Raw genomic sequence first — 13,743 nt, 5'->3', positions numbered from 1 at the left:
CAATTTGGGGTTTCATGCTCTGCAGTCACTGTGTTGAAAGTTTTATTAACTTTGCCTCTGAATATATGCATTGTAAATCAAGTCTGATGGGACAGTGGAGCATGCTCTGGGACCTTGGAAGCACGGCTTATGTGCACTCCAGACTCCCTTCCCCTCTTCATCTTCCTGGGAGGATTCTTAGCCACCCGTTCCTCACTTTTGGCACCCTGGGCCCTACTTGGCCTCCCCCTTACTAACCCCTTCTAGCAGCCGTCACCCCACAGGAACCTAGGTGTGAATTTGCAGAAGGCTGGAGGTGAGTGTCTAAGCCTTGAGTGTCTAGGGTGAGGCATGATGGTTACCAGCCCCTCGCTGTGCCAACAGTGCCATGGTACAGGTGGGCAGCATGGCAGGACCAAGCAAGAAAAGCGCACAGCATACACCAAGATTCACATTTTTAAACATGCTTAGGTCAAGCCTTTTGCCAAGTTTGCAAAACTCAAAAAGATTGAATCTGGAATTCAGATTCCACTTCACTATGGTGCATGAGTTCTTAACTGAAGCATTGAGAGACTGTATGGTTACTCTCATTTTACATATGGGTAAACCAAAGCTGTTCAGGGGCACAGTCAGGATGAGAAACCAAACTGCCAGACTTCAGATTTTTAAATTTTTTCTGTGTCTGTCCTACTCTGTCCCCCCTTCATTCCCACTTTCCTTCTTGAAAACTTTCCAGAGTCAGAAAAATGATGCGCTGTAGACTGAGTGACACCCACTGAGGGTGGCTGGGCTCTGCGCAGCAGAGCATGGAAATCCTCTCATTTCTGATAAGCCTCACTGATCAAGATGCTACTTGGTCTGGAGAAATGTATAAATGTGGGTGTTTGCTGCTCTTCCCTCATGGACACTGTGCTGACCTCTCCAGACCCTCCCAGTCATGAGGACATTCCTCTTTCTCTTTGCTGTGCTCTTCTTTCTGACCCCAGGTAAAATTCGCATCTTTACAGGGAAGGTGATCAGAGCTGGTGTCCCAGAGAGAGGGTCCCCTTCAGTGAATGCCTGGGCGTGATCAACCCATCTACTACAAGAGGTGATATCCCCCTCATGCCTCTTCTGTAATTTCTTTGCATTTTACATTGTTATCGAGGAAGGGCTGTCACAGCTTTGAAAGAATAAAGGAAGGCCAGGACACATGCCTTTTGGCATCCAATCTCAGGCTCAATAACAAAAACAAAAATTGGAAAAAAATTAAAAACAAGGATGGCAGTCTACGAACCTTTTAAAATGTAGTTATGGTAGAGCTTGAGACAGGTAAGGAAGAGAGACAGGTAAGTAGTGGAGCTTAGAGACACCTCTGCATTCATGCCAGTCATGGAAACAGGTAAAGTAGCATAACCTGGACTGCCATTTTAATCCCAGACCATCAAACCACGTACTGTGATGAGAAGTTCACATAAAATGCATCTAGTCTTCCAGTGCCAGCGCCTTTAAGAAAAACTCTGTCCTGCTTCTAATTTAATGGTAGTTAGAGAAAATCTTTTTGGTTTCGGAGGTCCATTTTGCAAATTTTATTACGCATGCAGAAATGGTGCCTCAGATGGGCCAAGTGCTTCTCAGAGTCGTATAGATAACCTAAACAAAGTCAGCGGAGGAGCCCAACAGCGAGAGGCGTTCAAGATGGCCTTCCCATATCAAAACTCTCTGGACTCTCTCCTGCTCCCATGAACTTCCAATTGCGCCAGTTGTATCCTCTCCAAAATTAAGGCATAAGACTAGGCTCATGACAGCCTTAGGGAGCTGAAGAAAGGGATTTTCAGAGCCCACAGTAAGTCCCAATTTGTGCCAGATGCCAGGGATACATGATCCCATGTGTAATGCGCACATTTTCACATCCGTTGTTCAAAGCTCTGGTCTGTTTTGTGACAAGCCTGTAGAGTAGATTCTGCGTCAGGACACGAGGATCTAGGACTCAAAGTGACCCATACTGTATTCAGGCCACTGGCTTTGATGTGCACATTGGAAATTGGCCAGAGGTATCTTTGTCAGATGACTCATGCTTATTACATAATTAGTCAAAAGAATAGATGTTTATATACTATGAAATTATCTATTAGATAATGCTATGTTATACAATTATAATTTACTATATTCAATTATAGATCATTATTAGCTATAATGATACAATTATTAGATAATCTAATAATTATTAGATATACTGTAGTATAATACTATACTATGATATTATTTAGAGAAAATCTTTTTGGTTTAGTATGCTATTATAGTATAGCATAATATATACTATAATACACTAGCATTATACTAATTATCTATTAGATAATACTATAATTACACAATTATAATTATTTACTATAACTATATAATAGATAATTATCTATAATTGTATAATTAGATAATCTAATAATTATCTATTAGCTATACTGTAGTATAATACCATACTATGATAGTATTTAGAGAAAATCTTTAGGCTTAGAAGAGTATTATAGTATAGCATAGTATATAGTATAATAATACATATATACTAGCATTATATTAATTATTAGATAATACTACAATTGTTACACAATTATAATTTACTACAATAATTATATAATAGATAATTTTAATTATATAATTAGTTAATCTAATAATTAGCTATTAGATATACCATAGTATAATACTATACTATGATAGTATTTAGAGAAAATCCTTTTGGCTTAGCAGAGTATTATAGTATACCATAGTATCTACTATAATAATATACTGGCGTCATACTATACTATACTATATTATACTAGTATGTTATTAATACTAGCATAATATAGTCGAGGAGGGGCTGTCACAGGTTTGAAAGAATAAAGGAAGGCCAGGAATCATGCCTTTTGGTATCATGCTAACAAAAACAAAAATTGGAAAAAAATTAAGAATAAAGATAGTATTATATACTAGTATATAGTACGTATAACACTATAGTATATGCTATAATACTAGTACATTATCATACTAGTATAGTAATATAGTATATGCTATAATACTAGTGTTTTTATGGTATACATATGCTATAGTATAACACTATACTAAATTAGAAAGGTTTTCTCTGAGTCCTATACTATAGTCTATAGCACAGTATTGTATTAGTATCTGCCTTATGGTAGGGCAGAGAGAACACAGACCCCCACCAGTGAAAGGCAGAGTTCATCGAGCTTTGAAATAGTGGAGTGTTTTCACTTATGAAATGATGTGCTGATCCTGGGTAATGATTAGTGTATATGCTGGCACTAATCCATCTGGCTGTACGTTTTATGTAGATGTGAATTTTATGTTTATATGTTAACATAAAATGCAATCTCTATACATCTGATGCACTCATTGTGTGTACCCAAATTGGGCAACTCTAAAATGTTGATCCTGTTAAGATGCACTATCTGTCCTTAACTTGAAGCAGGCTGCTCTTGGGACTGCTACTGATAAAGCCCTAAGGTGGGAGGTGGAATTCTACACAAACTGACCTGAGAAAATCTTAGAAAAACATTCCCAACATGCTACACCGTCCTGCTGTAAAGCACAAACTTTCCACAGTCAATGCTTTGGTGGCGTATGGAGGAGAAATCCGGGTGAGCCTTCCAAGCAAGTCTCTATCTACCAGAGTAAACTTGTTTTCATTTCCTACCTTTATCCCTTCCTTTGCTCTGGTCTGGAGCCATCTCCTCAGTCTCACCAAGTAGCAACCTCCGAGAGTGCATCGGGGAAATCAGCAGCCTCTGGGGGTGTTTATGGGAACAAGCTGATAATTATCCCCAACAGATTTTGATCAAACAACCCTAGCTTCTGTTTCCCAAAGCTCCTACGCAGCTTGGTCTCAAATGCTGGAAGACAAATCTATTCCTTCTGGTATTTCATCCTTGTGACCAGAAGTCAGAAATATCAGATAGAAAGCAGGTTCCATACCGTCTCATCTGCTGGTAGGATATGGCACTATGACAGCTTGTGAAGAAATCTTCACCGACTAGTCATACAACTGTGTCTGGTAAATGGAATGTCTGAAAAGTGAATTAATCCAAATGGCTCCTTCCCTTGTGTAGCCAAGAATGCATTTTTTGATGAGAGATGCCAGAAACTTAAAGGGACATGCACGGATCATTGTAAGAAAAATGAAGAAATTATTGCCCTCTGCCAGAAGTCTCTGAAATGCTGTCTGACCGTGCAGCCATGTGGGAAGATTACAGAAGATTAATTCAGAAGATTTAGGTTTCCAGAGAAGCATACATGATCTAGCTTCTTTTTACTCTTGCCTCTGCTGCAAGCAGACACTTTAATAAAAATTAATGACTGTCTTTGCTCAGTTTATCAAGTGTTTCATTTAGAAAGGAGAACATGACTACCTGACCTTGATGGTCCCTCCATCCTGGCTTATTTTTCTCTAATTCTGTGGAAAAGAAATTGTCCCAAAGCCATCTGATATTTTTCTTAAAAGGGAACTAGAAGAGACTAGACATCAACAAATCTCTAGCTTGTACTCAGACCCTTGGCCCTTGCTAACCTATTCAGATGAAAGAAGTAAGCAAAATGAAAGAAAGAGAGGTAGAAGGAAGATGAGTAGAGAAACGAGCATACTTCTTTTACAAGTTTTACCATTATGCCATATGACCATGTAAATGAGCATACATTTAGATGAATAGTTACATTTATGACAAATTGATGGATAGGCGGTCCATTTATCAAGGACTTTTATGTGTCACACAAATACCCCCATATGAATTAATCATCATTCCTCCATGTTTTTAAGTGGAGCAAGTTAAATATTTCCTAAGGACTTGTTCTCTACATATAAGTCTGAAATAAAATTTGCTAATGGGCAAGGGGATCATAAATATGACTCTCAGTAACTCCAGTGACCTAGGTCCTCTTCCCAAAATCCCTGCCTACTATTTTCTTAGGAACAGGCTTCTGTTCTAAGCCTCAAAATTACTGTTATGGTGGGAATGTGTTCTTCCAAAACGAATGCTGAAGCCTAATCCCCACTGTGATTAGAGGTGATTAAGAGGTGAGGCCTTTGGGGAGGTGATTAAGTCTTGAGGGTGCTGCCCTCATGAATGGAAACAGCACTGTTATAAAAGAGGTTGAAGGAAGCTGACTTGCTCTTCCACCACGTGAGGACACAGTGCCTGTCTCTTCTGCCACATGAAGGCTGAGCAACAAGTTGCTATCTTGGAAGCAGAAACTGGGCCCTCAAAATATAACAAATCTTCAGGGGCTTTCCAGCCCCTAAAACTGTAAGTAATAAATTCTATTAGTTGCAAATAAGATATTTAATTACAGCAGCATAGGTGGACTGAGACAATTACTTAGTTTAAGTAAGAATTTCCTGTCGTGTTCCCAATGCTTAAGACTCAGTTTTGGTTTCCTGCCGTGTCAGAAATCTTGCCTTACCTCCCATTTAATTTCTCAAAGTTGACAGATTTAATTCTATTAGAATCAATAATCCTTTTATGACAAGGATGTTTTAGTTACACTTTCTGTTTTGAGATAATTGTAGATTCCTATATCATTGCAAAAAATAAAAATACACAGAGATACCCCGATCTTTTACTCTGTTTTCCTCAACAGTAACACCTTTGTAAAACCACAGTGCAATGTCACAACCAGGATACTGACATTGACGCCTAACATTCCCATCATCAGGACAACGTCTCATGTAACCCTTTCAGAGCCAGTCCCTCTTTCCCCCAACTTCCACCTCCTTCTTAACCCCTGTATAAGTGATTTGTTCTCCATTTCTACAATTTTGTCCTTTTAGGAATGCCATACAAATGGAATGTATGTAACCTTATTAGATTGGCTTTTTTCAGTCAGTATAGCTTTCTGGGGATTCATCCAAGTTGTTGCATATATCAGTAGCTCTTTCTTTCTTATTGCTGGGCAGCATTCCATGATATGGATGAACCACAGTTTGTTTAATCACTACCCCATCGTAGGGCGTCTGTCTCTCTCTCTCTCTTCCCCTCTTCATCACCTCCCTTTCTCCTCTCTCCCTCTCCTCCACTTTCTCTTTTTCATAGGGGCATCTATTTGTTCAAGCACCATTTGTTGAGAAGACTGTCCTTTCTCCATTACATTACCTTTGCTTCCTTAATAACAGTTGCTTTGGTCTTTTCTGAGTCATCCATTCTGTTCTATTGATCTGTTTGATCTACTTGTTTATTGCTTCACCACTCCCACACTGTCTTCATCATTGCAATTTTACAGTGAGTCTTGATATAAGGTAGTGTAAGTTCACTGTATTAATCCATTTTCACACTGCTATAAAGAAATATCCAAGATGGGGTAATTTATAAAGAAAGAGAGGTTTAATGGACTTACGGGTCCACATGGCTGGGGAGGCCTCACAATCGTGGCAGAAGAAAAAGGAGCAAAGTTTTGTCTTATATGGTGACAGACAAGTCAGCGTGTACAGGGGAACTGCCTTTTATAAAAGCATCAGATCTTCTGAGGCTTATTCATTATCCTGAGACCAGCACAGAAAAAACCCACCCCCATGATTCAATTACCTCCCACCAGGTTCCTCCCATGACATGTGGGGATTATGGGAGCAAAATCCAAGATGAGATTTGGGTGAGGACACAACCAAACCATATCATCCACCAACATTGTTCTTTTCAGTATTGTGTTGACAATCCTAGGTCTTTTGAATCCATTTGGAAATATCGACAACATAGGTTTTTGAAAGTTTGATTGAGATAATATTTAATCTATAGATCAAGTTATAAATAATTAACATGTTAATGTTAAATTCTGTAATATATAAACACAGAATATTTCTCTTGTTAAAATAATTAAATGAGACACATTAGACTGAGACAGCTTCAGTGCCCTTGGTTTCTACATAAACAAACTGAAACCCAACTTAGTTTGAATGGTAAAAGAAAACTTTAACCAATCAGAAACCACCAATGAAACTCAACAAGGGACTGTCCATTGGAATGATTTTAATAAGGCTTCTACTCCCCTGTAACCAATTAGATGTTGTTTGCCCTGCTTCCATTTTCACCCTATAAAAGCCTTTTCCTCATGCCTCTTTGCCTGAGCCCCAAAACACTTGTGATTTGGAGCCTGCCTGATTCTTAAATTGATATCTGCTCAAAAGAAAACTTTAAGATTCTTATGTACCTAAGTTTTTTTTTTTTTTTTTTTTTTTTAAAATAGTTCTGGTGTCAGAAGGGGGACCCAAAGAAGCCCTGATGATGGCTCCTGGGACAATGAGGAACAGCTAGTTGTAGTTACTAGCTGAGCCCATTATACTCACTGCTTTCTCTTTGTGTCTGGATCCAACAGAAACTGGACTGAGTCCAACAGAAGATCTTAAGTAGGCAGGGTTTGGGGAAGACAAAGAATCATGAGCTCATCCGTATTCAAGTAGTCGGAAACCTCTCCCTCTGGGACTGTAGCTACTTTAGGGTTTCTTTTGAAGTTTTGTTATTCAGTCCCTGTATGTGAATTCCTTTTTCTTTGAAGAGCTGCTGAATGTTTATTACCATCAGAATTTTTCAATTTTCTTCAGAATCCTGATCACAGAGATTACCTTGAATATCGGCTGACTTTTTTTTCCCTTGAGGCTCATCATCAAAAAGTACTAAATCCTAGCGTGTGGTGGACTAGGAGAGTCCCATGGGTCGTGCACGTTGGTGAGGAGAGCATCTCACGGCCTCCACCTGCTGCACGTTTGCAACCTGCAGGAGGGTTGCCACAGCCACCGCTCTCACTCTGGCTGCTTCCAGTCGGTGAATGAGCACAATGTGGACTAGAGCTGGGCCGCGTCTGCCGGTGGAGGACAGTCTTTGCTGGGGTCCCCCACTGGCAATGCTGAAATTTCCTGCACTGCATTCTGAGGCTACCCTCACTCCAAACCTTTTCACAGGTTCAGCCTTCAACATCATGGTCGAAGACTTTCCCTACTCAATCTTGCTTAGTCTCCCCTTCATCTTTTTTTTTTTTTTCCAGAGACAGGGACTTGCTCAATTGCCTGCACCGGAGTGCAGTAGTGCCACTGTAGCTCACTGCAGCCTCAAACTTCTGAGCTCACGAGACCCTCTTGCCTCAGCCTTCCAAGTAGCTGGGACTACAGGGACACACCACCATTCCTCGCTGATTTTCCTTTTCTTTAGTGATGGGAGTCTCTCTATGTTGTGCATGATGGACTCAAACCTCTGAGCTCAAACGATCCTCCTCCCTCGCTTGGCCTCCTAAAGTGCTGGGATTACAGGTGTGAGCCACTGCTCTGGGCCCCGCTTTATCCTTCACGGGCATTTCCCAATAAATTTATTTCCTTTCTAAAGCCCAATGATACCATGCTCCGTGGAGCACCCAGACTGGCACATTTTCTGATTTCTGGTTTCTGATCTTCTATTCTGTTACTGTGTAAAGAGAGCTGGTTTTCCATCACATTCTCCCCTAAGTGAGAGCTCTGGGGAAGACATGCTGACTGTGGATTTTGCTTAGGATGTGCGAGCAAAGTATGTCTGTCAGGCTTTGTCTAACCTGTGTTCTAGAATAAGGGAAGCTTATTCCAGAATGTCAACTTTCGAGATTGGACATTTTTGCTTTCTCTAAAATACTTCAGAGAAATGAAGTACTTTTTTCTTAAAATAAAATCATCTGGTGTTTTCCCTATGGGCAAATGCCAGGAGTGTATGCTCTGTATGTTTTGCTGGGGATGGGGTTGGTGTTAAATCCAGGGAGCATATACCCTGGGGTGAGGGCAGGGCGTATCCTCTCTGGAAAAGTAAAGAGGAAGGTTGTGTTTTATTTGGAGCCATTTTTAGGAATGCAGCGTTCCCATAAATCCTTTTAACTGCTCTTCTCACTTTCGTCCTCCTTTTCACCTGAGCCCCAAGTCAGCCTGATGCTTTGTGGTTACACATCCCACCTTTGGACAAGGCCCACCATCAAGTATTCCTTGTTTTCATTTGTCATCCTCATCTGACACTCTATCACAGAAATGTGCTGGGACCTCCCAGGCATTTATGACCTCCCCACGCCCCATGCCGTTCTTCTCTTCGACACTGTATATTTCTTTCTATATGTTGACTTCAGAGTGGTCTTGGGGGTGATGGACTTCAATTCCATTTCCCACACCACCATTTCAACAAGAATTTCCTGACTCAAACTTACCTAGAGCAATTCAATGCCAGTTTAACTGAAACGGAACAGAAAGTCCTCTCACAAGAATCAAGGAATGTCAAGGCTGGAAGTTATCTTAGAGATAATCTAATCTAATTCTTGCTTCAGAAATGGTTCAGGGAAGCAAGTGAAGTGATTGGGACTTCACCTATGACAATCCTCTCTCCTCATCCTCAACACTGCCCTGCTGGCATTTCTGTTGCCCAACACCTCCCCCCCACATACTGTGTCTTGGTGAGTGTCCACCAGGGAATGCTGCCTTTTAATAAGCCTCAGTCATCAGGAGCAGTCTCTGCCCGTAAATACACCTGCCCCGCTCCTGCCTGGCATGATTCCCTCCGTCTTGCATCTGCTTCTTACTGGAAGCCCTGGTGTTATGCAGAGACTTATACTGCTGATCTTAACCATTTCCCTTCCACTAGATCGAGATCTTCTAGGTAAAAAGATACTCTCAGCTGGAAATATATACAGTTGCTGGGGATGACAGGTAGCCAAAAAAAAAAAAAAAAAAAAAAAAAAAAACCAAAAACATTTGATTTAGAAAATTCCTGAAGGACAGAGTAACCTTCAAGCTCAGCCTTTTTCTCTCGCTCTCATTGGTCCATTAGTAAAACGCAGTATGTGGCAGTCCTTATATGCACCTCATGGCAACCAGGCTTGCTAGCTCAAGGAGGAAAAAAAAAAGTAGGGATCAGGAGTCCTAGATGTCATGACCCCCAGGCCATACGCGGTGATAACTGCTCTTGGAATCCTGGGGGATGAGGACTCACTAGCCATGCTGTCCCATTGCAGGGCAGCGGCAACGACTCACTGTTGATTTTGTGGAATGAAATGCCTTCCTCCATCCTCCTCCTCCTGAAGAGCTTTACTCTGCACAGAAAGGGTGCCTACTCATCCTCCTCAATTTTGCAACTTTTCATATCACGTCAGATCATTAGGATTAAAAGGGATGCAATGATTTCAGTAGGCAAGAGCATTATTGACAACACAGATAGCAGGTGCCTTTGAATTCTGCTGAGGAAATTTTGCAGTTAGACTGAGAGGTCAGCAATCTTCTGACTCCTGTGTTATTCTATGTTCCTAGAAGCATATGTTTCTTAATATATTTGGAATGGATATGAGAGAGCACTGAATCTAATTTCCTTCTTTTGCAAGCTGAGCATCATCTTCTACAGTAGAGTGAGAGAAAATAAGATTTTTAGAGTTGCTTCACAGGTGTAGCAGAGCTGGGATGAAATCAATTGTTTTGACTCATAGAAGCCGTCTGATCTTCTCTTCCAAGCTGCTCAGTTGATGTTCTGGGGCTTTGACACATGCCCAGCACCCGTCTTTTTCCTCTTCCAGGCTGTGTTTCTGCTGTGATTCAGATGGGTTGCTTTTTCTTTTCAGAGGGTACCTGTGTAGCTTAACTCTTCCTTGTTCTTTCTTCTCGTGTCATTTCCCAAAGACTCTTCTATGAAATTCTGTTATCAGCATGTTCCAGGTCTGTCAAAATACGACAGCAATCAAAGAACAGGTTTTCTTCAACCTATGATCCCAAGACAAAGAGCTTGTTGGGATGGAACTCCTGGGTGAGGGATCCCTCCAGATCCCGGAGAATGTACCGCAGAGCTGGCTGCCATTACCTGCACTTGGCTGCTGAGGGCTGGGTCAGACTGGCCTCCATAGTTGAATTCTGAGAAAGTTCCTTAGCAGGAAGAGGATTTGAGAGGGAAGTGGCAGAAGCGGGCGAGGCTGAATGGCACGCACTGGCCACCTCATCTGCCGCCCCTGCTTTGGGCAAGTCTGGCTGTCACACACAGTCAGCCGCTCAGATACCCACAGGGACTGGGGATGGGTGCTGCAAACCAAAAATAAAATGCTAAGCCCCCTCCCCAACCATCTAAATAGACTCCTTCCTCAACCAGGGCTCTTAAAATTTAATCAGAAAGACTGGTTCAGGCCATGAAAGGAAGTGGGGGTCGGACATGCCTCATTGTCCTCTCCAGCACAACATCAACACAGACAAAGTCTGATAAGAAACATTTTACAGCCTGTTCTCTCTGAAGCCTGCCAGCTGAAAGCTTCAACTGCATGATACAACTTTGGTCTCCATAGAGACCTGTTATCACAACCCAAACCTTCCTTTCTATTGATCCCAGGTCTTTAGACAAACCCAAGTTTGAGTTGTCCCACCTTTCTGGACCAAACCAATGTAAACTGTCCAGGTGTGGTGGGTCCCACCTGTAATCTCAGCATTTTGGGAGGCTGAGGCTAGTGGATCACTTGAGGTCAAGAGTTTAAGACTGGGCTGGCCAACAGTCTCTAAGCCAACTAAAAATACAAAAATTAGCTGGGTGTGTTGGCAGGCATCTGTAATTCCAGCTACTTGGGAGGCAGAGGCAGGAGAATCACTTAAACCCGAGAGGTGGAGGTTGCAGTGAACCTAGATCACACCACTGCCCTCCAGCCTGAGCAAAAGAGGGAGATTCTGTCTCGAAAAAAAAAAAAAAGTAAACCTTACATGTATTGGTTGATGTATTATGTCTCCCTAAAATGTATAAAAGCAAGCAAGCTGTACCCCAACCACCTTGGGCACATGAACTCAGGACCTCCTGAGGTTGTGTCTCAGGTACATCCTCAATCTTGGCAAAATAAACTTTCTAAATTAACTAATACATGAGACCCGCCCCAGATTTTCTGGGTCTACAGAACAGAGGAGGGGAATTGCTTATGTAAGAAAGAAACTAGCGTAATTTAGTCTACCCTGGAATGTATTTATTGCTTAGGATGTATTTATTATTCAGCCTCAGGGTATAGATTGTATTCTCACTTTAGCGTTCTGTTTACTCAGACTATAAGACATACCATGTTGCTGTGTGACCTCAGGTGAGTCACTTCCCTTCCCTGAGCCTTAACTCTCATCTCTGAAGAGATGGCCTGTGAGCGCTTGCTTGAAACTGACAGTCTAACGTTTTAAAGTTTGTATTCTCTTCCTAGCCTATGCTGCTTCTTCCCTAAGCTAAGCTTCGTTTTCCCTGAGCTAGCACGGCATCCTCCTTTTCCTCCTCTGACTCCAGGTTGTGAAGTGGCCTGCCACAGACATGTCAGAAGCCACGTATCCGCTACCCGACCTCCGTATGCTCGCTTAGTGTCACAGACATTGCAGCTCGCCTCACTCCTTTCTTCATTGCCTTGTACTGTGACCACAAGGGCTTGCTTTTGAATGAAGGTTACAGAAAAACAGGCTTTCCTCATCACCCAGTGTGGGGCCATTCCAAACACAAACCTCTTCAATATCCTATCAAGCCCATGAATGGGTCAAACTGCCTTTTAGTCCTCACCCACATCCAGGACAAAGAACCCTGACACCTAAGCATCCGAAATAGGAGGCTTCTCTTTACCAGAACAAAGGAAAGACGTAAAACCCTGGTGCAAGGATTAGCAGCCTGTTTCAGCTCTCCTGCCCTTCTGCTTTGTGGAAAATGAACCAATGTGAGGGGGAGAAGGACTCAGGACTCAGGTGAAATTAGGGCCTTGGGCCCCGACCTCTGCAAAGAGGACCACTTGCAGTCCTGACTCTCCTCTTCCCATGGTTCCCTGATAAGGTCCCCCAAGCCTGGCTCCTGCTGAGTTTGCTAGAGAACATCACAAAAAAGTCTCTCCAGCGAGGCTCTGTCGTCCACCTTATACTTTCCTTCCTAACAGCAGCCTTGCTTCTGGGCTTTCCTGTTATCTCTGTAAGATGCCACCAGCATGGCGTGTGAGATAATGAGCTTTACAAAGTTTCTTTCAGCCTCAGAGAGCACACTCTGAGACTGAGAAAACAAATCAGTGTCTCCTGAAAACTGCTGCGGGCCAAGGGCCAAACAATCAGGATTCTGTTCCTTTCTCGTCTCCTCCGCTCTGCTTGCAACCACTGTAGTCTGTTCTGGCCTAGTCTATCCAATCATTTACTCACCAGATCCTTACTGAGTGCAGGCTGTGTTCCTGGTACAAGTTACACAATGGTAAGCAACATAACGTCGGCCTTATAGTCAGGGAGCTTACAGTTTCATTGAGAATAGCAAATTACTACACACACGCGCGCACACACACACACATCTATATCTACATCTCTCTATATATATACTCTATATAGTAATATATACTACACAGTGCCATATCCTGCTATCTAGTGAGCAGCGAACTGGACAGAATATGTGGTTACTATATACAGTAATATATAGAGTGTGTATATATATATATATATGGAGAGAGAGAGAGAGGGTATATATAGAGTACCTCTGTCTATATAGTTATATATATGTATATAAATAAAACTACAACTTGGGATAGGTGATATACAAGAATAACAAATGCATAGGGAGAAAAACAGTTTTGGGGCATTTAAATACATGAAGAGGACAGAGAAAGGTTTGACCTTCAGGTTGAGATATAAAAGTTCAAAGAATCCACTCACGGGAGGGAAGAAAAACCTTCCAGGCACAGGGGACAGTGCACGTGAAGGTAGTAGGATAGCAAAGAGTAAGTCACAGGGAACAGAGGGAGGCCGGCGAGGCACAGAGTGAGGGCCACGGTGGAAGAGAGTGAGGGCCACAGTGGAACAGA

This window comes from Sapajus apella, unplaced genomic scaffold (assembly GCF_009761245.1).
Source record: "Sapajus apella isolate SASKATOON/1434 unplaced genomic scaffold, GSC_monkey_1.0 scaffold632, whole genome shotgun sequence".
In the NCBI taxonomy this organism is placed as follows: Eukaryota; Metazoa; Chordata; class Mammalia; order Primates; family Cebidae; genus Sapajus; species Sapajus apella.
This window is presented reverse-complemented; position numbering follows the sequence as displayed.